This window comes from Pelophylax lessonae (assembly GCF_965119305.1).
Source record: "Pelophylax lessonae genome assembly, chromosome: 3".
In the NCBI taxonomy this organism is placed as follows: domain Eukaryota; kingdom Metazoa; phylum Chordata; class Amphibia; order Anura; family Ranidae; genus Pelophylax; species Pelophylax lessonae.
Window position 1 is genome coordinate 232,988,237 of NC_138770.1, and position 27,279 is coordinate 233,015,515.

Here is a 27,279-nt window from a genome sequence, read left to right on the forward strand (position 1 = left end):
TTTCAGCAATTTTAGCTGTCCGGGAGGCTTTGGAGCGATGCAGGGCTGCTGGATGGAGAAAGTACTTGCTGGCATTGGATCAGGCGAAGGCTTTTGATCGAGTCAATCATGAGTACCTGTATTTGCTACTTGGTAGATACGGCCTGCAGGGGAGGTTTATTGATTGGCTGAAAACATTATATAAAGGGGCTGAGAGCTTCCCACTTGTTAATGGTTGGGTTGGACGGCCTTTTGAGGTTGGCTCTGGTGTGCGCCAGGGGTGTCCTTTGAGCCCCCTGCTATATGTATTCGCAATCGACCCCTTCATAAGAAGGTTAGAGAGTGGATCGTTGTGTGGGGTGCCTTTGGGCATTGCTGGTGTGCCACCTTTGAAGGTCGTGGCCTATGCTGATGATGTGTCTGTTATTATCTCTGGGATGGAGGAGGCGCAGGAGGTGGTCTCTGTGATAGAGCAGTACACAGAGGCTTCTGGCTCTAAAATCAATCATGAAAAGAGTGAAGTTTTCTGGATGGGTGAGGAGGGTGAAAGCTTCGAACTTCCGGATGCCTTCCCAGAGCCCCAGCAGGAAATTAAAGTGTTGGGCATCAAATTTGGTCCTGGTGACTATGGTCATCGAAATTGGGAAAGCAGGTTGTTGAATGCCAATGCCAAGGTGGCAAGCTGGAAGAAATGGAAACTTTCCTTGAGGGAAAGGGTTGACTTGATTAAAACTTACCTGATCCCAATCTTTTTATATGTCAGCTTTGTCTGTATCTTGCCGGAATCTCTCTATGCAAGGGTGTACAGCTGCTTTTTCCAACTGTTATGGGGAAATAGGCTGAACCTGATCAAACGCAATGTAACTTACCTGTCCAGGCGGGAGGGTGGTCTAGGAATGGTCAACCCTATAGTTTTCTTTTCTCTGCTCTTTTTAAAGTATAATCTTGGTAATATGTTAGCAGAGACCCCGCCGGGATGGGTGGGTATTTTTCAATCTTGGTTTAGGCCTTTTCTGCGATGCTGGGAAGATGGCGGGCCAGTGAAAAGTCTGAGAGTCCGACATGGCAAGCTTCCGGCTTATGTTGCCCCGTGTCTGAAAATACTTAGGCAGTGGCAGGTGACAGTGGGGGATATCAAGTCCCTCCCCAGAAAGCTTCTGGAGAAGAGGATTTTGGGCTCAGCTTTCAGTGTGTCACTGACCTTAAGGGATTGCCCAGGCCCCGTAATGAGGGAGGGGTTGCGTTTAATTAACTTAGGAAGAATCCCTTTGAAGTTTAGGGATCAAGCCTGGCTCGCTTTCCATGGAAGGCTCTATGTGAGAGGGAACCTGAAGCATCGCCCTGTGGATGATCGGGATTGTCCTAGAGCGGAGTGTGTTGGTAAAGTGGAATCTATGGACCACTTTTTGCTCCAGTGTCCCTTTAACATAGAGGTGTATAAAAGGGTGGGGAGGGCTCTAGGCCTCCCCTTTCTCTATCGCATGAGTTATGCGGAGTGGGTGTACGGGGCATTCCCGACTCGCTGGGATTTTGATTTGGATACACTTTTTCTAGTTAGTATAGTTGTCCGTTACTTCACGTGGAATGCACGGTGCCAGATTACCCTGCGGAAGAAAGTCCTCCCTGTTGAGGTGGTGGTGCACGATATTCTGGGTGAGGTTGGGAAGATTCGGGGTCTTGAGAAGGGCAGGGAGCCTCGAGCGGTCTGGATAAGGGCGTGGAGGAATATCAGACCTGCTTTTGGTGAACTGTCCATCTCTGGGTGAGGAGCTCTTTTCCTATGCTATTTCTTTCACGCCCTTAGCTTTTGTTGGTTAATATCTTCTTTTTGAAGAAGGGCTGCATGCATAATGGGGGTGGTTTTGTTTCTTGACCTCGCAGGTTGGATGTCTGGTGTGGTGGTGTGAGTCCTACTAAGATTATTTTCTCCGGTAATGACAGTTTCATGATGTGAGTTTTGTTTTTGCTGTAAAGCCATTCTTTATTTGAGAGCAGAACTTGCTATGTATTTTTTTCCATTTTCATGTAAATATGTATATATTTATTTATGTATATTGATTTTATGATTATTGATTGCAAGACTTTTAATAAACAAAAATTGGGAAGAATGTCCCTTACATTGGTGGTCAGTGGGAAGAATGTCCCTTACATTGGTGGTCAGTGGGAAGAATGTCCCTTACATTGGTGGTCAGTGGAAGAATGTTCCTTACATTGGTGATCAGTGTGAAGAATGCTCCTTACATTGGTGGTCGATGGGAAGAATGCTCCTTACATTGGTGGTCAGTGGGAAGAATGCTCCTTACATTGGTGATCAGTGTGAAGAATGCTCCTTACATTGGTGGTCAGTGGGAAGAATGTCCCTTACATTGGTGGTCAGTGGGAAGAATGTCCCTTACATTGGTGGTCAGTGGGAAGAATGCTCCTTACATTGGTGGTCAGTGGAAAGAATGTCCCTTACATTGGTGGTCAGTGGGAAGAATGTCCCTTACATTGGTGGTCAGTGGGAAGAATGCTCCTTACATTGGTGGTCAGTGGAAAGAATGTCCCTTACATCGGTGGTCAGTGTGAAGAATGTCCCTTACATTGGTGGTCAGTGGGAAGAATGCTCCTTACATTGGTGGTCAGTGGGAAGAATGTTCCTTACATTGGTGGTCAGTGGGAAGAAGGAGGAGGACACACCCAAAGAGCTCTCTCAGAGAACCAGCCCTTTTCAAGCCTGGGCCTTGCTTGCTAGCTTGGCCCAGGAACAATGCCTGATCCTGGGGGAGGCCCTGGGAGGGATCCCCCTGATGACACGGGGCCTAGTGAGGAGGAGGTGGAGGACCTGTCTGTGGGTCCAGGCCCTGGTGAGAATGCGGATGTCTTCAGCCAGAAGGTTATCAATCGTTTTAGGGCGATTGGGAGAGCTGAAGAAAAACTTAAAGTTTTGAAGGCTGAACATAAATCCTTCAGAGCCAAATACTGCCAGGCCTGGAGTAAAAATCGCACAGCCATGAAGCCTGAGCTACAGGAATTGGAAGATAAGGTAAAGAAACAATCTTTATTACTGGAAAAGTTGAAAGATAGAAGCGGAGTGTTTAAAGAAAAATTTGATAATGAGAGGAGATTTGCCAGCCAAGCATCAGCAAGTTCTGTGGATCAGCAGCCTCAGTTAATGGATGACCAGGCTCCATCTGCCTCTGCACCTCTCCCCCCATGCCAGAACTGGGAATCGCCAGCGGCAACCAGCCAGGGGGTTGAGAGTGGGCATGGATCCCTGACATTTATCCAGGAGATGGAGTCCCCCCTGAGAGCAGATAAGTTTGCATTCACTGATGATCCATCAGAAATCCCTGTGGATGGGCAGAGGAGATACAAACCAGCAAAGCCAGTACTGGTGGAGAAATCCCAGTATACCATGCTGCCATCCAACATGTCTGCCCCACCTGCTGTAGTGGATGGTGTCCCAGGTGAGAAGGAGCTTTGCCTACAGCTACCTATTGGAGATTCTGCTGTGAACACAACCAGTACAGACATGCAGGGAAAATCCCTGACCGTGAAATCCCCGGACCATCAGGTGAATGTGGATGGACCTGCATCTGACACCCCAGACATGGATTTTGCTGGTCTGGCTGAGACCAGTAGTCCCTCTGAAAGCAAAATGGCTGCCAGCTCCAAGGAGTCTGTTTCACTTTCACCAGAGCTTCCCAGTGTTTCAGGGCTGATTGCTGGTGGGGGAGGGGATCAGCATGCTGCTGTTTTTGGAATGGAAGCAGCCATGGAAGTTACCTGCAGTGTTTTACCTGCTGCTGTGCTAGAACTGAATTCCATTTCCACAGCTGAAAACCCTGTCCCAGTGGAAGAGAAGATGACAGCTGAAACTCTTACCAGTGCAGCACCAACTATGGATTCTGCTGTGAAGACAACAAATATCCCAGCAAGTATTAAAAATGACAATAATCATAAAGCAATGAATGTGGTGGGTGGTGGTGAAGGGGATAATATTGCTGGGAAAAATAGAAATGACATTTCTCCCCCTGCTCAGCAGAGGAAAGATTTATCGATTGTACAGATCAATCCCGGATCTGTACAATCGTTATCTGTTATGTCTGTGTCGGATGTTTCAAAACAAACTGATGGATTTTCTGCTGGGAGGAATGTTGGAAGCTATGCTTCAGCTTTGGGGAGTCGCACCAGGGTGGGTGGTGGGGATTTGGTTAGTAATCGCAATTCAAGGAGGTTTGTTGGGGGGTTGGTTAGTGGGTATAGGAGGAGGAATGTGTTTCAGTTGCGGTGGGAGGGCGATGGAACGCCGCCAGTAAGGGGGAGAGTGGCCGAGTTGGTCTTGGAAATGGGGTTTAAAGCCTGTGACATTTTTGCTTTGATTTGCCCGGTGGGAAGTTATGAATTTGATTTGTCGTTTGTGAAACCTGAGAGTTTGGATCTCTTTTGGGAGAGATTTAGGAGGTGCAAGGGCCTTCAGCAGTGGAGTGGTTTGGTGCCAAAGGTGATTTCAAGACAGCCTCTGATAAAGTCGGTGACCATCTTGGTGCGTAACGAATCCATACCAGAGGCTGATTTATTAGTATGGCTACGCCGATATGGCGAGGTCCTCACTCCACTGCGGAAGGTCCTTGATGAGCATGGGATATGGACAGGGGCCTGGACAGTGTCACTAAAATTGGGGGTGCTGGGCGATGTAGTTCAGCACCTTCCCTGCTCAGCCTTTCTGGGTAGGGATAGGCTGACCATTTTCTACCAAGGTCAGCCTAAGGTATGTAATAAATGTGGTGATAAAGGCCACTTTGCATCGTCCTGCACCCACAAGAAGTGCTCACTGTGCCAGGATTTAGGCCATTTGGCCAGAGAATGCACCCAGATTCGGTGCAATTTGTGCCAGCAGCTGGGTCATCCATATAGCCAGTGCCCAGAGGCACTGCATAACTTGCCAGGATTGGAGACTGAGCTGCAGAGGCTTGATAAAGAAGATGAAGCAGCTGAAGTTAGAGAGGAAATTGTTGTTGCCCCTCCTGTGTCTGTTGTGTCAGATTCTGTTTCCCCTAGTGAGGTGGTCCCTGAGTCTGTCCTTCCTGTGTCTGTTGTGTCAGATTTTGTTTCCCCTAGTGATGTGGTCCCTGAGTCTGTCCCTCCTGTTGTTCCTACATCTACTGTGCGTAGATCCTCCAGACTAGCGGAAGCTGCTGGGGGGGTGGGTATAGTGGATCTTCCCCCTCGGCCTACTCCACCTCCAGTCCCTGTCTCTCGACACCGCAAACGCGGCCAAGAGGGTGCAGGGGTGCTGGATGGTGGTGGGGTCGATGGGGTTGAGGGAGGGGTGTCCATGTCCCATGTCTCACCCTCTGTTGTGGAGGATTTGGATGAGGAGGGGTGGGAGAGGACAAGGAGGAAGAAAAAGAAAAAGAGGAAAACCAGTAAAGCGGTCGTTTCCTCCTTACAGTTAGAGCCAGGAGGGGTTCCTCTTGGCAACACATTTTCGGTTTTATCAGGGGAGGAGTTAGTATCCGATTTATCCACTTCTTTATCATCTATGGATGAGGGGGAGTCACATAGTGTAAAGAGAGCTGTTTCGGGTGATGAGAGTGTGGTGGAGGTTAAGAAACGACTACCCCAATCATCCTGATGGCAGTGCCCGCTCTGATAAAGGTGGCGACCATTAATGTCGCCAGCGTGAAATCTGCAAGAGCTCGTGATATTGCCTTATTTTTGCTCAGTGAGTTTGATGCTGAGATTTTATTTTTGCAAGAGACCTGGCTCAATACTTTGGCCGATGTCCATCTAGCAAAAAGGGAGTGGAGATGTGGTCCCTCCTTTTGGTCTCTTGCGGCTGAGCCTTGCAGCGGAGTTGCGGTTCTTTTTAAAACCGATATGGTAACGTGCCGGCGGATAATTGAGGTAGAAATGGGGAGATGCATGGTCTTAGACGTCTCTGTTAGGGGGCAGGACCTGCGCCTCATCAATATCTATGGACCGCAGTCAAAATGGGACAGGAAATGCCTCTTCACAAAGATCAAGCCCTTCCTTTTTACATCCCAGCAGGTTGTCTTTGGAGGTGACTTTAACACCATAATTAGGCCTGAAGACAGGGGGGTCTCCATAGACAGGCTGGGTTATGATAGCGTTTTTCTTAGAGATATGGTTAGACAAGCAGGCCTGGTAGATGTGCACATTAAGCACTGCCCTGGCAGCACGGGATTCACGTTTCAGAGAGGGAATAGTCAGAGTAGGATAGACAGGTTTTTTTTAAAGGAGAACTCTGCTTTCTCGGCTCCTGAGTTGAGGGCGGTGGAGTTCTCTGACCACTGTATGCTGTCTGTGACTCTGAATGCCTCGGACACTCCACCCAGGGGAAGGGGTGCCTGGAAACTGAATTCGGCTCTCCTGGAAGATGTAGAGGTAAGACAATCCTTTGAGGATTTTTTTCAGGCACAGGTTTCTATTCTGGACTTTTGCAGCAGTAAGTCAGAGTGGTGGGAGCTTGTGAAACAAAGGGCGATTGGACTTTTCAAGGCCATAAGTAAGAAGAAGCAGCTTGGTATGTATATTGCCTACCAGCATTTGCGGAGGAAGCTTGATCGTCTTGTCTCGTATGGAGGAGATCCAGGGGAGATCTCGGAGGTAAAGCTTCTTCTTAGGAAGTGTCAATACGACCGGCATGCCTCCTTGGTTCTGGAGAGAGATTATGGGAAATATCACTCGCCTGATCCTTACCAGAACTGTAAGCAAGGCATAGCAGTTAAGACGGTCATAGGTCTGAGGGATAGTACGGGTTCCCTGGTGAAGTCCAGATCAGGGATCCTGGAGATCTTCAGGTCATATTACGCAGACCTTCTGGGAAGAAAGGACCTTAGTCGGGACAGGATGGAAAGCTTTCTGGATTCTACTCCAGGATTGGGAAATGATACATTGCCTTTGATGGATTTGACAGAACCAATTTCAGCGGATGAGGTAGTTCGTGCTATAGAGAAGCTGGCTACCAAAAAGTCGCCTGGGCCAGATGGGTTGACAGCTGAATTTTACAAGTGTTTTAAGTCCATTCTGGCTCCCTTTTTAGCGGAGGTTTATAACAGCTGTTTAGAAGAGGGTTCTCTCCCTCCCTCCATGAGGCAATCCACTGTGATTCTTCTGTCAAAAGGTAAAGACCCCTCAATAATTGAGAACTGGCGCCCCATCAGTCTTCTCAATGTTGATAGAAAGATCTTGGCGAAGATTCTTTTTTGGCGCTTGTCGTCAGTAGCAGGCGATTTGTTGTCCAATCATCAGCACTGCTCGGTCCAGGGCAGAAGTACCTTTTCAGCAATTTTAGCTGTCCGGGAGGCTTTGGAGCGATGCAGGGCTGCTGGATGGAGAAAGTACTTGCTGGCATTGGATCAGGCGAAGGCTTTTGATCGAGTCAATCATGAGTACCTGTATTTGCTACTTGGTAGATACGGCCTGCAGGGGAGGTTTATTGATTGGCTGAAAACATTATATAAAGGGGCTGAGAGCTTCCCACTTGTTAATGGTTGGGTTGGACGGCCTTTTGAGGTTGGCTCTGGTGTGCGCCAGGGGTGTCCTTTGAGCCCCCTGCTATATGTATTCGCAATCGACCCCTTCATAAGAAGGTTAGAGAGTGGATCGTTGTGTGGGGTGCCTTTGGGCATTGCTGGTGTGCCGCCTTTGAAGGTCGTGGCCTATGCCGATGATGTGTCTGTTATTATCTCTGGGATGGAGGAGGCGCAGGAGGTGGTCTCTGTGATAGAGCAGTACACTGAGGCTTCTGGCTCTAAAATCAATCATGAAAAGAGTGAAGTTTTCTGGATGGGTGAGGAGGGTGAAAGCTTCGAACTTCCGGATGCCTTCCCAGAGCCCCAGCAGGAAATTAAAGTGTTGGGCATCAAATTTGGTCCTGGTGACTATGGTCATCGAAATTGGGAAAGCAGGTTGTTGAATGCCAATGCCAAGGTGGCAAGCTGGAAGAAATGGAAACTTTCCTTGAGGGAAAGGGTTGACTTGATTAAAACTTACCTGATCCCAATCTTTTTATATGTCAGCTTTGTCTGTATCTTGCCGGAATCTCTCTATGCAAGGGTGTACAGCTGCTTTTTCCAACTGTTATGGGGAAATAGGCTGAACCTGATCAAACGCAATGTAACTTACCTGTCCAGGCGGGAGGGTGGTCTAGGAATGGTCAACCCTATAGTTTTCTTTTCTCTGCTTTTTTTAAAGTATAATCTTGGTAATATGTTAGCAGAGACCCCGCCGGGATGGGTGGGTATTTTTCAATCTTGGTTTAGGCCTTTTCTGCGATGCTGGGAAGATGGCGGGCCAGTGAAAAGTCTGAGAGTCCGACATGGCAAGCTTCCGGCTTATGTTGCCCCGTGTCTGAAAATACTTAGGCAGTGGCAGGTGACAGTGGGGGATATCAAGTCCCTCCCCAGAAAGCTTCTGGAGAAGAGGATTTTGGGCTCTGCTTTCAGTGTGTCGCTGACCTTAAGGGATTGCCCAGGCCCCGTAATGAGGGAGGGGTTGCGTTTAATTAACTTAGGAAGAATCCCTTTGAAGTTTAGGGATCAAGCCTGGCTCGCTTTCCACGGAAGGCTCTATGTGAGAGGGAACCTGAAGCATCGCCCTGTGGATGATCGGGATTGTCCTAGAGCGGAGTGTGTTGGTAAAGTGGAGTCTATGGACCACTTTTTGCTCCAGTGTCCCTTTAACATAGAGGTGTATAAAAGGGTGGGGAGGGCTCTAGGCATCCCCTTTCTCTATCGCATGAGTTATGCGGAGTGGGTGTACGGGGCATTCCCGACTCGCTGGGATTTTGATTTGGATACACTTTTTCTAGTTAGTATAGTTGTCCGTTACTTCACGTGGAATGCACGGTGCCAGATTACCCTGCGGAAGAAAGTCCTCCCTGTCGAGGTGGTGGTGTACGATATTCTGGGTGAGGTTGGGAAGATTCGGGGTCTTGAGAAGGGCAGGGAGCCTCGAGCGGTCTGGATAAGGGCGTGGAGGAATATCAGACCTGCTTTTGGTGAACTGTCCATCTCTGGGTGAAAAGCTTTTTTCCTATGCTATTTCTTTCACGCCCTTAGCTTTTGTTAGTTAATATCTTCATTTTTGAAGAAGGGCTGCATGCATAATGGGGGTGGTTTTGTTTCTTGACCTCGCAGGTTTGATGTCTGGTGTGGTGGTGTGAGTCTTATTAAGATTATTTTTCCCGGTAATGATGTGTTTCATGATGTGAGTTTTGTTTTTGCTGTAAAGGCAGTCTTTATTTGAGAGCAGAATTTGCTATGTATTTTTTTTTTCCCCCCTTTTCATGTAAATATGTATATATTTATTTATGTATATTGATTTTATGCTTATTGATTGCAAGACTTTTAATAAACAAAATTGGGAAGAATGTTCCTTACATTGGTGGTCAGTGGGAGGAATGTCCCTTACATTGGTGGTCAGTGGGAAGAATGTCCCTTACATTGGTGGTCAGTGGGAAGAATGTCCCTTACATTGGTGGTCAGTGGGAAGAATGTCCCTTACATTGGTGGTCAGTGGAAGAATGTTCCTTACATTGGTGATCAGTGTGAAGAATGCTCCTTACATTGGTGGTCGATGGGAAGAATGCTCCTTACATTGGTGGTCAGTGGGAAGAATGCTCCTTACATTGGTGATCAGTGTGAAGAATGCTCCTTACATTGGTGGTCAGTGGGAAGAATGTCCCTTACATTGGTGGTCAGTGGGAAGAATGTCCCTTACATTGGTGGTCAGTGGGAAGAATGCTCCTTACATTGGTGGTCAGTGGAAAGAATGTCCCTTACATTGGTGGTCAGTGGGAAGAATGTCCCTTACATTGGTGGTCAGTGGGAAGAATGCTCCTTACATTGGTGGTCAGTGGAAAGAATGTCCCTTACATCGGTGGTCAGTGGGAAGAATGTCCCTTACATTGGTGGTCAGTGGGAAGAATGCTCCTTACATTGGTGGTCAGTGGAAAGAATGTCCCTTCCATTGGTGATCAGTGGGAAGAATGTTCCTTACATTGGTGATCAGTGGGAAGAATGTCCCTTCCATTGGTGGTGAGTAGGAAAAATGCTCCCTACAGTGGTGGTCTTTTTTATTTAACCGTTCAGCTAAGAAGACATTTGTTGCTCTTGTTATATTGTGTTAATTTATGAAAACCTTAATTCTGGAAATGTACCTTTGTTGCACTTTATTTAATGTATGTGACTAACACGTAATATGGACAGTGCAAGATGTAGGCGGGCTTTGTGTGGGTGTGGCTTGAGTGTGGACGGGGACACAGGGGGCCCCATGATCTCTTATTGCCCGGGGGCCCCATGAGTTGTCAGTCCGCCCCTGAAAACAACTTTAATATCATAGGCCAAAAATTCTGTTATTTCTTAAAACATAAATGAACATGCTAATTATGCATATTTTACACAATTAATAAACCAATCTTTATCAACCTTTTTAACATAAATGAAACCTTAAAATAACTTTGGGGTTCCAGGGAATCCCTGGTAATAACTACTATACTCAAGTTACATTATATTACCAAAAGTTTTGGGATGCCTCTCTTTACACGCACATGAACTTCAATGGCATCCCAGTCTTAGTCCGTAGGGTTCAATATTGAGTTGGCCCACCCTCTGCAGCTATATCAGCTTCAACTGTTCTGGGAAGGCTGTTCCTTTGTGGGAACAGTTTGAGGATGGACCCTTCCTGTTTCAACATGACTGCGCACTAGTGCACAAATCATAGTCCATAAAGACATGGATGAGCGAGTTTGGGGTGGAGGAACTTGACTGGCCTGTACAGATTCCTGACCTCAACCCGATAGAATACCTTTGGGAAGAATTAGAGAGGAAACTGCGAGGCAGGCCTTCTAGTCCACATTGGTGCCTGACCTCACAAATGAACCTTTGGAAGAATGGTCAAATTTCCCAATAGACGCACGCCTAAACCTTGTGCAAAAGCCTACCCAGAAAAGTTGAAGCTGTTATACCTGCAAAGGGTGGGCCAACGAAATATTGAACCCTGTGAACTAAGACTGGAATGCCACTAAATTTCATGTGCATGTAAAGGCAGGCGTCCCAAAACTTTTGGTAATATAGTGTATATTAGTGTGGTTGTCACTGGGAAGAATACTCCTTACATTTGTGGTCATTGGAAAGAATGCCCTCCTTACAGATAGCTAAAAAGAACAGCGGTGTCAGTGATTACATAATGTCAGATGTCACCCATTGCTTAAGGAACCTTCAGCAACCTAGATAGGAACCGTAAGGTTTCAGGGAACCATTGTTGAGGAAGGCTATGCTAAACATATCAGCATTAAAAAATGCTGTACATAACAATTATAAAACTGATTATAGTATTAGGGCTCTTTGCTAATCCACTCCATTCAGCAGGGGATCCTCAAGCAAATCTCCTGCTGTTTGGCAGACATGGACAGACCCTTGATAGCGCTATGGTTGGCTGAATGTCAGGCTATATCAGATCCGTCACCCATATGTCCGGAAAAACGTAAAAGTTCACAGTCCTTTCCAATTTTTTTTTCCAGACATGGTGTGACTTAGAGATAAGCAGGTGCAAACGGACGCAAGTATGTTTACATCAGCCTAAGGTCCCTTTTACATGGGCTTTCCGATCCGGTCCACCTGTCAGTATTTCAGGTGGACCGGATCGGATGCTCCATGCAGCCCTATGGAGCAGTGGGTGTCAGCAGAGACATGTCCGCTGACAACCGCTGCTATCCGATCCGATCCTGTCTGTGAAATCCGGATGGATGGAAACCCTATTTTCCATCCGTCTGGAGGATCGGATTGGAAAAGGTCAGATGAAAACGGAAAGGCGGTCCGTTATCATCCGATCCCCCATAGAGGAGAGCGGGGCTCTGACAGCTCCTTCTATGCACATAGAGCAGAGACGGAGCTGTCATCTGCCTGCTCAGCGGGGATCGGCAGATCCAGCCCCGCTGAGCAAAACGGACTCCGTTAGGTGCACCGCCTGTGTGAAAGGAGCCATACAGACCGTTTGTTTGTTTTTTTATCTATCCGTTGACGGATGAAAGACGGACATCAATGCATTCCTATGGAAAAACAGATGACAAAGGATGATCATCCGTTTACATCCGTTTTCATCCGCTTCCGTCAATATCAGTTTTTTTTGAATGGATGAAAGCCCTATTTTTCTTCTGTTAAAAAAAACCAGATCAGACGAAAAAATGGATGTAAACTGACAAACTGTCCGTTTTTATCCGTTTTTGCATTGGTAGTGGATGCAAAAAAAAACAAACAAATGAAAAACGGATGAAAAATGGATGAAAAACGGATGAAAAATGGATGAAAAACTGAGGAATACTTCATCCATTTTGAAGTGACTGAACTGATGAAATGAACGTGAATGTATGTGTGAAAGGGGCCTTATAGAGGTAAAATCACTGCTACTTCCTTATACAAAGAAAACATCTTATACAGATTGGAAAAATACCAGCGATAGGAAGCTATATCTCTATCTAAAGAATTACAACAAAAAGCCAATGAGGCAGCAAAAAGCAAGATGGTCTCACAGTGTGGTTAATACCAAATACTGTAGGTTCTGGTATTTGATTGATTTTTTTTTTTCGTGAATCTTCATTTGGGAAGGAGAAAGGAAACACGTTGTGCCAATATAGTTGACATACTTTGATTACTGGGTGGCACGGGATGTCAAGATATGTCTGTCAATGAACACGTACTCACCTACGTATATAAGCTACGAAAGGCCATTTGCAATGTTGTTTAAATGTTAGTCTTCATATACTTGTGTCTTTATACAGAAACTATGTAACTATGTTACCAGAGTTATTTGTTTAGACATACTACAGCCAACACGTTAGCCTTTCATGCTGTGGTATTCCATGGATGGGTTCCAATTTCAGTAAGCTAAGCTCTTTCTGATCTCAGTGAAGTCACGTATGCTCTTTCTGTCACAGCCTTCCTTCTTGTCAGTGTGCTATAACAGCTGTATTGTTCATTTGCACACTAGTGCTACTGACAGTGTGTTCTGCACTGTTATCCTTAGTAGAGTAGAGGTGATAGGTTCTGCTGCCAGATAGCTGGTTAACTTCCACAGTGCTTCCTCTGTGCTTTGTCTAGTGTTCAACCCACTGTCCCAAGTGGTCACTGAAATACTATGGGGCCGCTAGTTTCGCTTACTTTCCTGCCATATGAAGCAAGTATAAACTGGTTTAATTAATGCATCCAATTAACAAAGCTTCTATTTGTGCAGAGTTCTGGGCTTACTATATGATATACATTATTTTCCAAGCCTAAAGTAAGCAAGTGTACAAACTGGTCAAGTGACTTCCAAGTAAACCCCCGGGTCCTGTTTACATGACCTGTAGTAATAGAAGAAATTCATGAAAGATTATTTTACAGGAATTCTGTGTTAAAGCTCAGGGCTGAAAGAGATAATTAGCTGATAAAAAGAAATGAACAGCCTCTATGTGAACGCAGTCCACAAACATATTGCATTGTATGTTTACAGAATGAAACAGGGAGGCCACTTCATCTGTAACTTGAAAGCTTTGCTGAGTGATTTTTGCTGCAGGCAAACTGTAACAGGAACACATACAGTATTAGGGCTGAGGCTCCTATTTTATGTACAGCTATCAAATCTACCATAAACAATAATTAAAACATTAGACACCACTCACCATTGTACATTTACTGTATATGCACGTGTTTGTGCATGCACACATTTACACACTTCTATTAACACTGTAATTCATTGCATGGATAGGCTAACTAAAGGGAGTCAGTTGAATTGGGAATGGGCCTTATGTCAAGTAAAATCCTCTGATTTATATAGCTCTGGAAGTTTCTGTACTTCCCACAACCATTTAGATTTTGATAGTAATGCTAACAGCAAGCCATAGCATTTTATCTGATAGCTACCAAGTGGTGAGTGGTGAACATGAGAAGCCACTTCATGTACAACACCACTGCTCTGACAGGCCGAATTCATTTGGCACTGGAGCTACAGAGATACTGTTAGGCAGGAGATCAGTCTGCCTGACAGTGCCAGACTAAAAACCTGCGCTGGGTGCTGGAATGCTGAATGTTTTAGCTACAACCACCCTATCCCACTTTGCTTACAATGGCCCTGGAAAGGATGTGGGCCCTGAGCATTTGTACAGTTTGCCCACCACCCAATACCGGCCCTGGTTCTGTGATTTTCTCACTACCTTTCCGAGGAGTTTGTTGGTTTAAGCAAACTACTATGATTATAGCAAAAAGATCCTCACACACACTACCTTATATGTCATTGTATAAGATTAATTTTTAACCTTAAAAATATCCCCCACAAATTGGGGGGGTCATCTTATATGCGGAGTATAAAATGTGAACCTTGAGAGAGCTCCAGGTTTAGGACTACTTTAGATATTCAAGGAAAAAGTTTGACCGCACTCAAAAAGTAAATGAACTTGGAGTGTTTTATTCCCATAAAATGAAGACAACAGAGCATCACACAGACATGGACATGGTTGACGCGTTTCACGACTCTATGGGTCGCTTACTCATAACTCATAGGTTATAAGTAAGCGACCCATAGAGTCGCGAAACGCATCAACCATGTCCATGTCTGTGTGATGCACTGTTGTCTTTGTTTTATGGGAATAAAACACTCCAAGTTCATTTACTTTTTGAGTGCGGTCAAACTTTTTCCTTGAATAGCTGATTACTGGACGACGGATCTGACCGGCACCTGGGTGTTTGCCTCACCTGAGCGGCTCTTTCTGTGTTGTTAGGACTACTTTACATAGTTCGTTTGGGCCAATCTGTCCTGAAATGAACATCCCTAATCTGTAATACTGTATGCACTGTAGCTTCAGCTACATACAGTATATCACGTTGGGCCAATCACAGCGAGCGATGTATTCTATTATTGAATACAAAGCCTGCTCGGATTGGCGGGCTGATAAAAAATACTTTAGTGCTAATCACTAAACCACCTGTGCATATGATACAGAAATGTTTCTATATTTATAGTGCCAAAATAAATGTGAAAATCCCTCTCTGGGGTTGTGTAGTATATATTAAATTGTGTAATTACTCGAATGAAAAAATGTGTGTGTGAAAATATATTTCAAACAAGTGAGCAGCAGGTATAAGGACGTAACTAACGCCCAAATAATGAAAAAAAAGGGGGTGAATAACCACGCTCAAAACAAGTAGCACTCAACAATTCATATAAATGGTGAAACCAGCGTATATAAATATATTAAATCAAAACGATTCATATAAATTGAGAAACCAGTGTATAATAAAATCGGATAATAAATTAAATCAGAACCATAATTATTAATGTGGATCTTAAAGTGAAAAAGCCACCGAGGATATCACAGTCTATAGGTGATAAGTGGTTCCTTAAAAGAGACGCTGGTGTTCATGCAAGTAGTTTTGCAGGTAATTGTGTGACCTCCACTGTGGGACTTCCACCAGATACACACAGAGTCTGCTTACCAGAAAGACAGGCGGGCTGATGATGTTACAACCTCTGACTGCCGAAGCTACCGTACCACCGCACATCCAGTGGGCTGACAGATTAGTGGGTGTAAACAAAATGGATGTTTTTAAATGGTGTTGCCTCGGAAGGGGGGTAGTCTTATACGGCGAGTATAGCCCAAAACCTATGTTTTAACTGGAAAATTAGGGGGTCATCTCATACTCCCAGTCACCTTATACGCCGGCATACAAGGTACTTACTTTCTTCAGTTTGATGAAGTTAGTAGAATGTCCTGTCTCAAATTCCCAAAAGCAAAAAAGTAAGAATCTGCAATGATGTTTGCTATCATATTTTCAAATTTACAGTATATTGACCTATACACTGACCTTGAGGACTGTTTCTTTCAACAGAAGTGGAGTAAATTTTTAAAAGTTTGGATAGAGTCTGGAAGGAGTAGAACTTTCATAAACTTTTTTGACATCTATGTCCCTATTTGAGAGATTTCCTCCTATGTCCTGTTTGTTTTATGAGTGAAAGAATAGCAAGTTAGGGGAAGGATTTCTACTTCGTGTCTACTTAACAGGTCTCTGACAAACAGCAATTACAACAAGTTTTCTAGTAGAGCAGACAGCACAGTAAATCTTCTTAAAACAGAAGGTATTCACATGTCTCATTCCATTATAAATGCCACAAACTGAAGATTATTCTTAATTTTAGAACAATTGGTGGGGCCGTAAAAAAACATTGCTTTATGCCCCATCAGCCAGATGCACACCCAGAATAGCCAGAACTGCTGGTGTATAGTGTAAATATAGCCTAATATTTTATAGCCATTTATTCCAAACTGCGACTGTTTCAGGCTAGTTGGCCATCATGGCTTGGGATTCCATGAGTTGGTATAACCATACAGGTTATGGTAGACAACAAAGGTTTAGAACCTCTATGTGGAGTTTATTGCTGTCTGCAACGTATGATAGGTTTCCACCAGTCTGTGGTTTTGAATCATGTGTCTGGGTTTCATACTGGACTGTGTCTCCTCAAGTAACTGAGTAGTACCACAACCACTGATTGCATAGGCATGCGCATGGGCCGGGTATGTCTGGACACACTGTAATTACCAGGGCTGCCAACCGCCCAGAGGGCTGGCTGCAGTTATCCAAGCCAAGTGTCTTTGACACTCTCTCTCACACTTCCCAGAGCCAGCACAGTTGTTCCGCCCGCGCAGATGGGAGAGGAGAGAGGGCTCATTCTGCTCCTCCTACCTCCTCTGCTCCTCTGTGTCTGCCCTCCGACACTCCAATCCCTGGCGTACTGTACCTTAGAAAAGTAATGTATGGGCGGGAACATAGAAGTCTAGCAGTCGGTAGCTACATCACGGATGAAAGGTTTCCAAAAACACATGACTCACCAGACAGCAGCAGTCTGGGTCATTATATATATCATCTGAAGAGGCCCCTATCCTACATTTAAATCATTGGATATGGAAAGGTTGGGAGACAAGGATTTCGGGCACTAAATTTTCATAAAATTGCTTTTTATTAAACAAACACTTTAAAAACATCTAGTGATACAAGCAGATGAGAAAAATCTACATTGAACATGAGACCAGAAAACGGTCGACAGTATAAGATATAATCTTGCATGAGGTACTAGACCTTCGTATAGTATGGGAACAGTTGTGTACAGAACAAGTTGTATTATGCATACATCCAATGTGATATACTTCAAAGCAGACAGAGCCTGCCGGCGGACACCTCGATGCTCAGGGTGCCAGTCAGCAGGGTCGGCTGAAGTTTACAGTAAATACATGGTATACATTACTCATGACAGTTTGCTCAACATGTTTCGCCTTCTCGGTGAAAGCTTCGTCTGGAGCTTAATAATTGTTTTGTCTGTGTAAAAACATAAGTAATTTTAAGGAGACAGAATGTATTATTTACTACATATTCCATAAATGAGAATAATGCATTTTATATGTGATATACAATGTCAATGTGAAAGAAAAGGCATTTAACACATATGATATTACTGTTCTAGCCATCAGGGGGGGGGGGGGCCCGGTGGGGAGGCAAGAGGACAGCCATTGGGACACATGTGGGGACACACACCGTATGAAATAGATAACACTATTTTTTAGGCATCAGTATATATAAATGATAGAGAAAACATATCTGTATAGGATATGAACATACCTGTACAGTGTATATTCTGAACTTTTTTGGTACTGTAACGAGGAGGACTAAAAGACGGTCACTGAGCTCATAAATGGGGGAGCCGATGTTCACAAGGAGTATAAATACAAACGCTCCTGTGTGTTTGTATCTGGGTTAGATATAGAAAGTGCGCTAGTTATAATATGTCAAACCATTATCGGTAGAAAATAGCCACACCCGGTGCATGTTGATACACAGATAGGTGAGGATAGAGTTGTTTGTATATAAAAAAGGGAAAAAAACCCATTGAAGAAAGATGCATGGACATATACCAATCACGGGGAGGGAGCTTCTACTTTATGTCATCATATACCGCAGTAATTAGAGGTTTTTATGAGAAGAGTTCCAAAAGAGTAATTGCCTAGGTATAAGCCGCTTGTATGGTCCTAGATCTCCATACAAGCAAAAACATAGGATACTTGATTCCCTCATGTGAGGTACAACATTATTCGGCCTTGAGTGTATAATGGATTAGAAAGATTACTTTTAGTACCGCATTTCTCTCAATGAGCCCAGCGGTGGTAGTCCATGCATGTTTCAAGACAGTTTAAAAATCACCAATAGTTACATGCGAGTGTATTGGGGGCTCTCTAATAATTAAACATGCTCACCGATCCTGCAGAATACTTTGTTAAGATAGGGATAAATTAGACCTGCCTTGTAAGTGGCAGACACTATTGGATTGAGAAAGGATTAAAGACAAAGTTGTAAGTAAAATGGTGTGCATAATCCAAGAGATAGCAGAGATATAAGTTTGTCGGCTTACCCTGTTGAGCCAAATTCCGTCATAGATGTCCTCCCCGGATGGGGAACCGCCGCCATACTCGGACGCTTGTATGGCGCCCTTTTATGGCGTGGGTCCCGGGCGGTTCGTTAGAACGACGTCGCCACCCCGGCCACACCCCCCGGATATGACGATGCGGCGTAGGCGGAAGTGACTCCGCTGCGGCCACTCGTAGAGCTCCGAGAGGGTAGGTCAGACTCTCAGAGCTGACAGGCTCCAGAAAGTCTGATCTGGTGCCACAGGAAACGATGCTCCAGGGAGCGGAAGTCCACTGTGGCTTACCAGGCCGCACATATGTCACCGGATTGGCTAAAAACTCTAGCGTCCCACAGCGCCCCCGGAGGTTACTAACATGGCACACTTAGATATAAAGCATCTGCAAACACATGATAACAGAAATACATTGATCTGAATAATAATTACAGAAAAAAATATATACATCAATAGTTAACGAAGAGTGATAAGAACAAAAAGAACCAAGAATATAATAATATTATATTCTAAAAAAAAAAAACAAGAGAAAAAGGATAAACAGAAATGGGGAGAATATGTTAATAAGGGAAAAAAGGAAAATAATAATAATGGTGTATCTAGCACCCAGGCAATTTGGTGCTTAAAAAATGGAAGGACTAGAGCCGTTAGGCCCAAAGATTGAAGACACTTCCCTCAGTAGCTTTTGAACATATGAAGAGCTGAGTTTGGAAATTATGATTCTCCAGAACACAATCCCATAAATATCGAAGAGGCATAGAGTCAGCACATGGACATTCATTGGGTTTCATATGATGCGATATTGATTCTTCTAATGATTAGTAAAGGACAATTAGGGGTAAAAGACACGAAGGGAGGGGGGGGGGGAAAGGAAACAGGGGGTGGAAAGATGATCACGCCAAGCAAGCCGACACCCGTCCTACCCTCCACAGATAACAAACAGTAACGAAGGCGGAAAAAAGTTTTATCTTAAATCATTAAGAAATGCATGATTTATAAAAATGATTTATAAGATTGGGTTTCATTCAAACCCGGTCTAACGGTGGCATTGAGACGTTCGATCCAGATGGTTTCCCTCTGGAGAATTCTTTTGTCCCAGTTGCCCCCTCGTGGGTCCTGGGGGATCACATCCAGGACATAAAAGCGTGCTTTTTTTGGGTTGAATCTGTGGTAGAGGTCTAGGTGCCTGCTCACGGGCGTGACCATCTTTCCTCCCTCTGATATGTATATATGGTCATTTATCCTCTGACGGAGCTCTCTAATTGTTTTCCCAACATAGAACATGCCACATGTACAGTGCATGAGATACACCAATCCACGAGTGTCACAGTTGGCGCGAAAGGTAGGGGAAAAATCTTCCCCATTGGGTAGAACAAAAAGGGAACCCTCCTTAACCCATGGACACATGGCACAACCACGGCATCTATACGTACCCCTATTAGTTGTTTTGGAATTTTTTATGGGTTGGTAGTGGCTAGCTGTTAATTGATCTCGTAATGATCTAGTACGTTTAAATACAATTTGTGGGTATGGCCCCACATATTTGCTCGTGATTGGATCATGACTGAGTAAATGCCAGTGTCGTTCAAGGATGGTTCGGAGTACATTCTGGTGGCTTGAAAACTTAGTTATGAGTTTCACCGTGGGTTGTGTATCTCGGTCTTTAACTCTAAAAATCAGACTATTCCGATCTTGTGAGAAAGCTCTATTATATGCTGTACGTAAAAGGCGTTTACTGTAGCCACGGGCTTTTAAGCGTTCACGTAGTGAGTTGGCTTGGATTTTGAAATCTCTATCGGTTGTGCAGTTACGCCGAAGGCGTGCGTATTGGGCATAGGGAATACTGCGTATTAGTGCCGCTGGATGGGCACTTGACGCATGCAATATTACATTACCAGATGTTGGTTTGCGGTAAAGGTTCGTGGTCAGTTGGCCATTTTCATGCTTCAATACAGTTAGATCAAGGAAATTAACTTTTGAAACGTCTACAGTACATGTGAATTTTAGATTGAAATTATTAATGTTTAGCGCCTGAACAAAATCATCAAATAACTGTCTGGAGCCTGTCCAAACTACAAACACATCGTCTATGTAACGATACCAAACCGCCACATGTGTAAAAAATTTTGATAGAGTCTCATCTGATGTAATGTGTCGTTCCCACCCCCCCAGGTACAAGTTGGCGTAGGCCGGGGCACAACAGGTGCCCATGGCCACGCCTTGCACCTGGAGGTAGTGGGACCCATTAAAAGTAAACCAGTTGTGCTGCAGGATGAACAGGAGTAATTTCAAAAGGAATTCACAGAAAGGCCATGTATGGTGGTTCTGTTCATAGAGGAAGGTACGTACTATCCCGACGCCCTGCTCGTGAGGGATGCTCGAGTAGAGAGCCTCTACATCCAAAGTCACGAGCAAGGCGTCGGGAGGAACGACCATATCCTCAATCATTTTTAGAAATTCAAGTGTATCCTTGACATAGGATGGTAAACGAACAACATGGGGTAATAAAAAGAAGTCTATCAGACGGCTAGCATTTTCTGTTAAGCTTCCAATGCCTGATATAATAGGCCTTCCTGGGGGCGTTGTCAAGTTTTTATGAGTTTTAGGGAGGGAATAAAATGTAGCTTGTCTAGGGAACTTATTGTTCAGATAGTCGTAACAATCCTTATCAATTAAAGCTGATTGGTAGGCACATCCAATTATGTCCAAGTATTGAGCCTGATATCTCTTCGTAGCTAACAGGGAAATCTTTTTGTACCAGTTCTTGTTTGTAAGAATATCTGTACACATTTTTTCATACCCTACCCGGGTCATTAGTACTAGGTTACCACCCTTGTCCGAGGGCTTGATAACAAGGTCCGTGTGGTTTTTCAATCTATTTATTGTTTGTATTTGTTGCTTGGATAAGTTGTTTTGTGTAGATGGAAGTTCACAGTTTTTTATTTCTCCTATAACCGATGTTAGGAAGGCCCAAATATTTGGATTTATGGTTAAATCTGGAAAACTATTTGATTTAGGTTTAAAGGGAATTTGTCTCTCGTTATGAGAGGTGCTAGGTGGAGGTTGGCTGGAGGATTGGGATTCCGAGGGATCCCCTTCCTCCAGTAGCAGGATTAGGTCTCGTAGAGCACGGAATTCTTGCATTGTGTAATTTTTTATTTTTTCAGAGATTTCTTTATCTTGTGCAGTTCGTTTACGTTCAGGATCATAAATATGTTTGTACGTTAGGTTCCTAGCAAACATATAAATGTCTTTTATTGTGTCATATTTGTCCAACGAAGCTGATGGACAGAAGGTTGAAAGGTGCTGATGCCTGAGCCTTCATCCTTGGGTGAGTGAGCTTACCATCCACTGTCTGTTACTGAAGTCCCCCCCCCCCCCTCCCTCCTTTCTCTCTCCTCTCTCCTGCCTCTGAGTGAGTACACTAAGGTAAGGGGACTCAGATTTAAGGGGTGCTCTGGGGACTCTGATGTAAGGGGGGCTTTGGGAACCCTAATTATAGAGGGAATGCTGGGAACTCTTATGTAATTGTGAGCTTTGGTGAGCAGACACCCCCTTACATCAGAGTTCCTCTTTACACCAAAGTTCACAGTGTTCTCCATTAAAAATAAAATTGCCATGCACTGCTAAAGTGTTTGAGTTTGGCAAAAGGTGACAACCCTACCTCATGAGGAAGATTTTCCTCACTTGCTGTCCAGGTTGCGATGATGAACAAAACAGGAATAAAAGATAAATCCCGTTGATGGGAACACAGAAAAACATTCAAAGCTTGAGTTCTAATCCTTCCCTGCACTATGCAAAATGTGCACCTTTCTGGATCATGATGGGGCTCTGGTAAATATTAGGGGAAGGGGGCTGGTGCACACAGAAAGTTTTTACCTTTATGCATAGAATGCATGAAGGTGAAAAAAGAATGCATGAAGATAAAAACCTGGAGCCTTTACAACCACTTTAATACCTAATGATTCTCTATGTATCAATGTTATTATTTTGGATGGGTGTTGCTCCAAAAACTGGGAACATCCCTTCCTGAATCGGAAGGCACCTGATGTATGTGCCATTAGATATACATTCAAAAACATGCTTCTCTTGTATGTCTAGACCATTTCTGTGCATGGTTGTATGTTGTCATTAAAATCCTGTTGTAGTCAGAGTTTTTCATTTTAGGAAAAGTGTGGAATTGTTAGAACATCTATCAGGTTTTTATAGTTGTGCATGTCTACATTGGGGAGACTTTGACAGTTGTCATCGAACATTGTCTCCACTAGAAAAAAAACTCCTCTATTTCTCTTTTTGTAAGAAATGGTAAAAAGCTGAACTCCAGCCTTACCATCATGCTTGAACATTTGTGCAGGCTCCTCTTCTATACTGGAAATGCTAAGTGTAATGTCCTGAACACTGTGAGCTTCTCCCAGTGTGCATTAGAAGCTGCAGCAAGTCACATAGAGCCCACCTTATTTTTCCCAATAGGGATATCTAGCATCTACTGTATTATCCATTTCTTACCCAGCTTTATTCCTTTCACTAATTAATATGTGCTGAAATACTAAACAGGTAGCAAGGAAAATTTTTAACATGACCACATCTGCCAATGCATGTAACCATTGTATGAATGTTTAAATTTTGCTCGGCACACACAAAAAAAAAAGCACAGTCCATGGATTTGGTTTGTGTACCTTAAATGATAAAAGATTGCCCCACTTAAACACAAAATCTTCTGGGGTCCCCCGCGGGCTATCTTGCCCTCCATGTTTTGGCGAGTGCCCCCATTGGAAGCCGCGCTGTGTCCATAGGCAGACATTGGGGGCTAAGCCCTGCCTCCTGTGCCCTTGTCGAATTTTGACTACCAGGGAGTCAATGGCTCCGGCTGCTATCAGTCTGCCCTGTGAGGAGAGAGGGCACAGCGCTGGATCAAGATCGGGCTCAGGCAAGTATAAGGGAAAGGTGGGGGGATCTTACTGACAGAATACATTCAGGTAAAAAAAACCTTAAAGCTTTAAAATTATATGTTTATGTATGGATTACTTTAGATTGATGGCATGAAGCAAAACTATTAAGGTATATATTTATATATGTATGTATATTATATATATACTGTATGTACAGTCCATAATTAAATCTTGGTATTCACGATCATGATCACCAATTGTAATAGACTAGCTTTACTGTATTTATTTGGCCTATTTAATAATTTACTATAATTCAAACTCATCATAGTACAGCTTTACGTATATGTATGTACGCAGCCTATATATGTCTCTGTATACGGTAAATTCTAGATGCTGAATATCTCACAATGCTTCTTTTCTCAGGGAGATAAGGAGCTCCAATAAAGATGAAAGTAAATAATTATAGAATGTCTATGAGAATTTCTTACATACACCTGCTATCTACTATCTAAGTGATGCCTGAAGGAATCTCAGAAAAAAACAGGTGTCACTGGTAAATGTAAATGAAGATAATCTAAATATGGTGCTCTGATTTCAGTAAAAAAGGTAAACTATATAAAATAAGTTTCACAGCTTGGAATCTGTTGTTAATTCTAGCCATAATGCATAGCTTATTTTAAAAATATGTAATGTAAGGCAGATGCTTGAATCATCAAGTCTCAGTTTAGTATTTATCAACCAATTTATTTTATTGTTCCATTTAAATGTTAATAAATGTGGTAATTTTAAATATAAGCAGGCTTTTAAAGTGTACATTGTGCCCAATCAACAAATGTAAATGTTAAGTATGAGTACGAGTATATGTTAAACAGTTTTGTCTTTAATATTCTTATGTTTTATGTCATGCCTCAAGACATTTAGTTTCTGTATAATTAAATCTTTTTTTTCTAATGTTTTACAGGACTCAAAAAAGACTCAATGAGCCAGAGGTGAGCCCACCACCCTGTTATATTTTAATGCCTTAGTTTTAGGCTTTTGTGTCCTAGGTAGGCTGCTAGGCAAATTTAGTTTTTGGCTCCCACTGTAGCCAGGGGAGCAATGGTAGTTTATTTTGGTCTGCTCATAGCCGCACTGTCTGGGAGTTTGATTGTTTCCCCCTGCCTCTAGAAGAAGTTCCTGGAGTTTAGGGAGGGAGCAGTTAAAGGACCAGCCTAAATATTCAGCAGGACCTAGCCAATCCATTTAGAAGTGTTCCCAGTCGGTTGCTGGAAGAGCTGTTAAATAGTTTGGAACCCTGAGAAGATTGTCTCTTCTCCACTTGTGGGGGTGGATCCATGAGCTAAGAAGGAGAGGGGCTGCAGCCCCTGCTCCTAGAGCCTCAGAACTGGATATGAGCTATTTACAAGAGGCTGCACCAATGGACTGATCCTGTTCCAGGGTTCTGTGAGTAGAGCTTCCTATCTGTTCTACAAGCTGCTTCATAATCCCCAGCCGTGAACCTAGAGACCAGTGATGGCGAACCTTGGCACCGCAGATGTTTTGGAACTACATTTCCCATAATGCTCATGCACTCTGCAGTGTAGATGAGCATCATGGGAAATGTAGTTCCAAAATATCTGGGGTGCCAAGGTTTGCCATCACTGCTATAGACCGTTCTTGTCTAGCCTATCTGTTCTACAAGCTGCTTCCTGGTCCCCAGCTGTGAACTTAAAGACTTTTCCAGTCTAACCTATCTATTCTACAAGCTGCTTCATGGTTCCCAGCTATGAACCTATAGACTGTTCCAGTCTAGCCTATCTGTTCTACAAGCTTCTGCATTGTCCCCAGTCTTACTGCATTGGTTTACCAAATATCTCAAGGTCCCCAGGTGTGAGAGAAAATAAACTGTTCTGCTGGTATTTAGAGATTTGTCCTCTGACACCTTCTTCCCAGTGTATCTCGCACCACCCTAGATCCCCTACAAACAGAACACATACAGAAAAAGACAAACCCCTGGACTGATCAATGAGCTGCAGTGTATAAACTGTTGCTGTGTGACTGGCTGCCTCTGCACTATAGTTGGAGATAATCAGGTGACATCTTTCCGGGGTCCCCCTAAACATTCATTCAGTTTTAAGGTAGAACTTTAGTTTCCCCATAGAAAAAATTTGCTGCCGTTTTCTTTAGAAGTACATCAGAACTTACAGTCCTTTGTTAGTACCCCTTCAAAGTCCCACAAAAAATTTTAACCCTGCCAGTGAAGTCCAACTAATGCTGCTTTCTGTGATGGTGTGGAAACAATGCTCTAAAATTCAGAGAAACATTGCAGTTCTCATGTGGACTGTGCCTGGTGGCACTACAGTGTAAAAGGAAGGTGTTGTAACTATCAGCATTGTCAATGCTGAACAGTGGCGGGCCGCCCATAGAGGGCGCAGGGGCGCCGCCCCCCCAAACACAACCAGAAGAAAAAAATGATTAAATAAAAAAAAAGTCTATTTTTCGCCCACTAGGGGCGCCAGACTTAGTGCTGTGTATGGGGGGGTGGGGTTTTAGACCCCCACCTTCACCTAACAGAGACGCCGATTGGCGCTCTTCTGGGGGTGTGTCGGGGCGCAGAGCAATGCACCCCGACACACCCCACGTTAACGATGTCCGGGCTGTGATTGGTCCTGAGTCCAGCCTGGACCAATCACAGGAGGACATTGGACCTGGTGACGTGACGCGTGGAGGCGGTGCACCGCCCCGGCGTCACGATCACCTTTCGTTCCCGCCCGCGGCCCGGCGCAGAGAGGAGCGGCGATCGAGAGAGAGCTGACCGGGTCCGTGGAGGAGCTGAGTCAGACGGATAGGAGAGCGAGGACCGAGGAGTGAGTGAGGCGTAGCCACGGCTCGGGGCAGAGAGGAGCGACGATCAAGAGAGAGCTGACCGGGTCGGTGGAGGAGCTGAGTAGCCGCGGCCCGCGACCTACCGTAGGAGACTTCTTCCTGATTCCTGGCTCACCCCACCACTGGCACTGACTGAGACCAGTCCCACCACCAGGTCAGTCGAGTCTTCAGGCAGGCCGCAGGTAGAATAGGTAGAAGGGAGGCTCGGTAGAAGGAAGGGAGAGATAGGTACAAGGGAGGGAGTGACAGTGAGGAGAAGTACAGATGTATCTAATACTTTTCCACAATTAATTCTGGGATGTGCAGAGCTGCTATGGACACTTTATTTGTGTAGAGCCCCCCTCCCCCCGTACATCAGCCATTATACATTGTACATAGGATGAAATGTTGTGAAGGGTCGGGATAAAGCGGGGTGGGACTTGTCTGCCCCATAAGAGGCGGGAGTGGACCATGGAGCTCTCACTAGCTGATTGGAAGGAATTTGCTGGGAATGAGAAGCAGTAATCCCTGTAAAATAAGAGATCGGATGCTCTCGGTTTTATGCTCTGATTCCTGCGCTTGGCACCGTGTTCTCGAGCATGAGAGAGGTGCGCCGCCCCCCCCCCCCCTGACATAGCCTGACTTCAGCCAAATTAAAGTGGGGAAGAGGTAACACTTCCTGTTTCAGCTGGTGACCCCATTAGGGAGATTTCCCTCACTTCCTGTCCATGTGAAGCGATACGAAAATAATTATGGGAGAGGATGTCACCAAGACAGAAAAAAAAGGTAGACAACCTTTTAGCCTCTGCCAACATTTAAGGCTTGGTTAACACTGGGGGTGAGTGTGTGAGTGGGGGTGGGGGGGGGGGACTGGTGGAGTGAGCCTGCACAATGTTTAGGAGAGGGGATGAATGTGGGGGTGGGGGGGGGGACTGGTGGAGTGCGACTGGCGATGGGTAGAAGTGGCACCTGCCCTGGGCAGAACACAATTATATGCGGCTCCCCACGAAGGCTTATCCTCTGTCCTGCTGTTTACAGTGAAGGAGAGTGGATGCAGCCAGCAGAGCGAGCAGCAGCAGGACAGTGTGGCCGGGATTTCCTCCTGTTCCTGGTACAC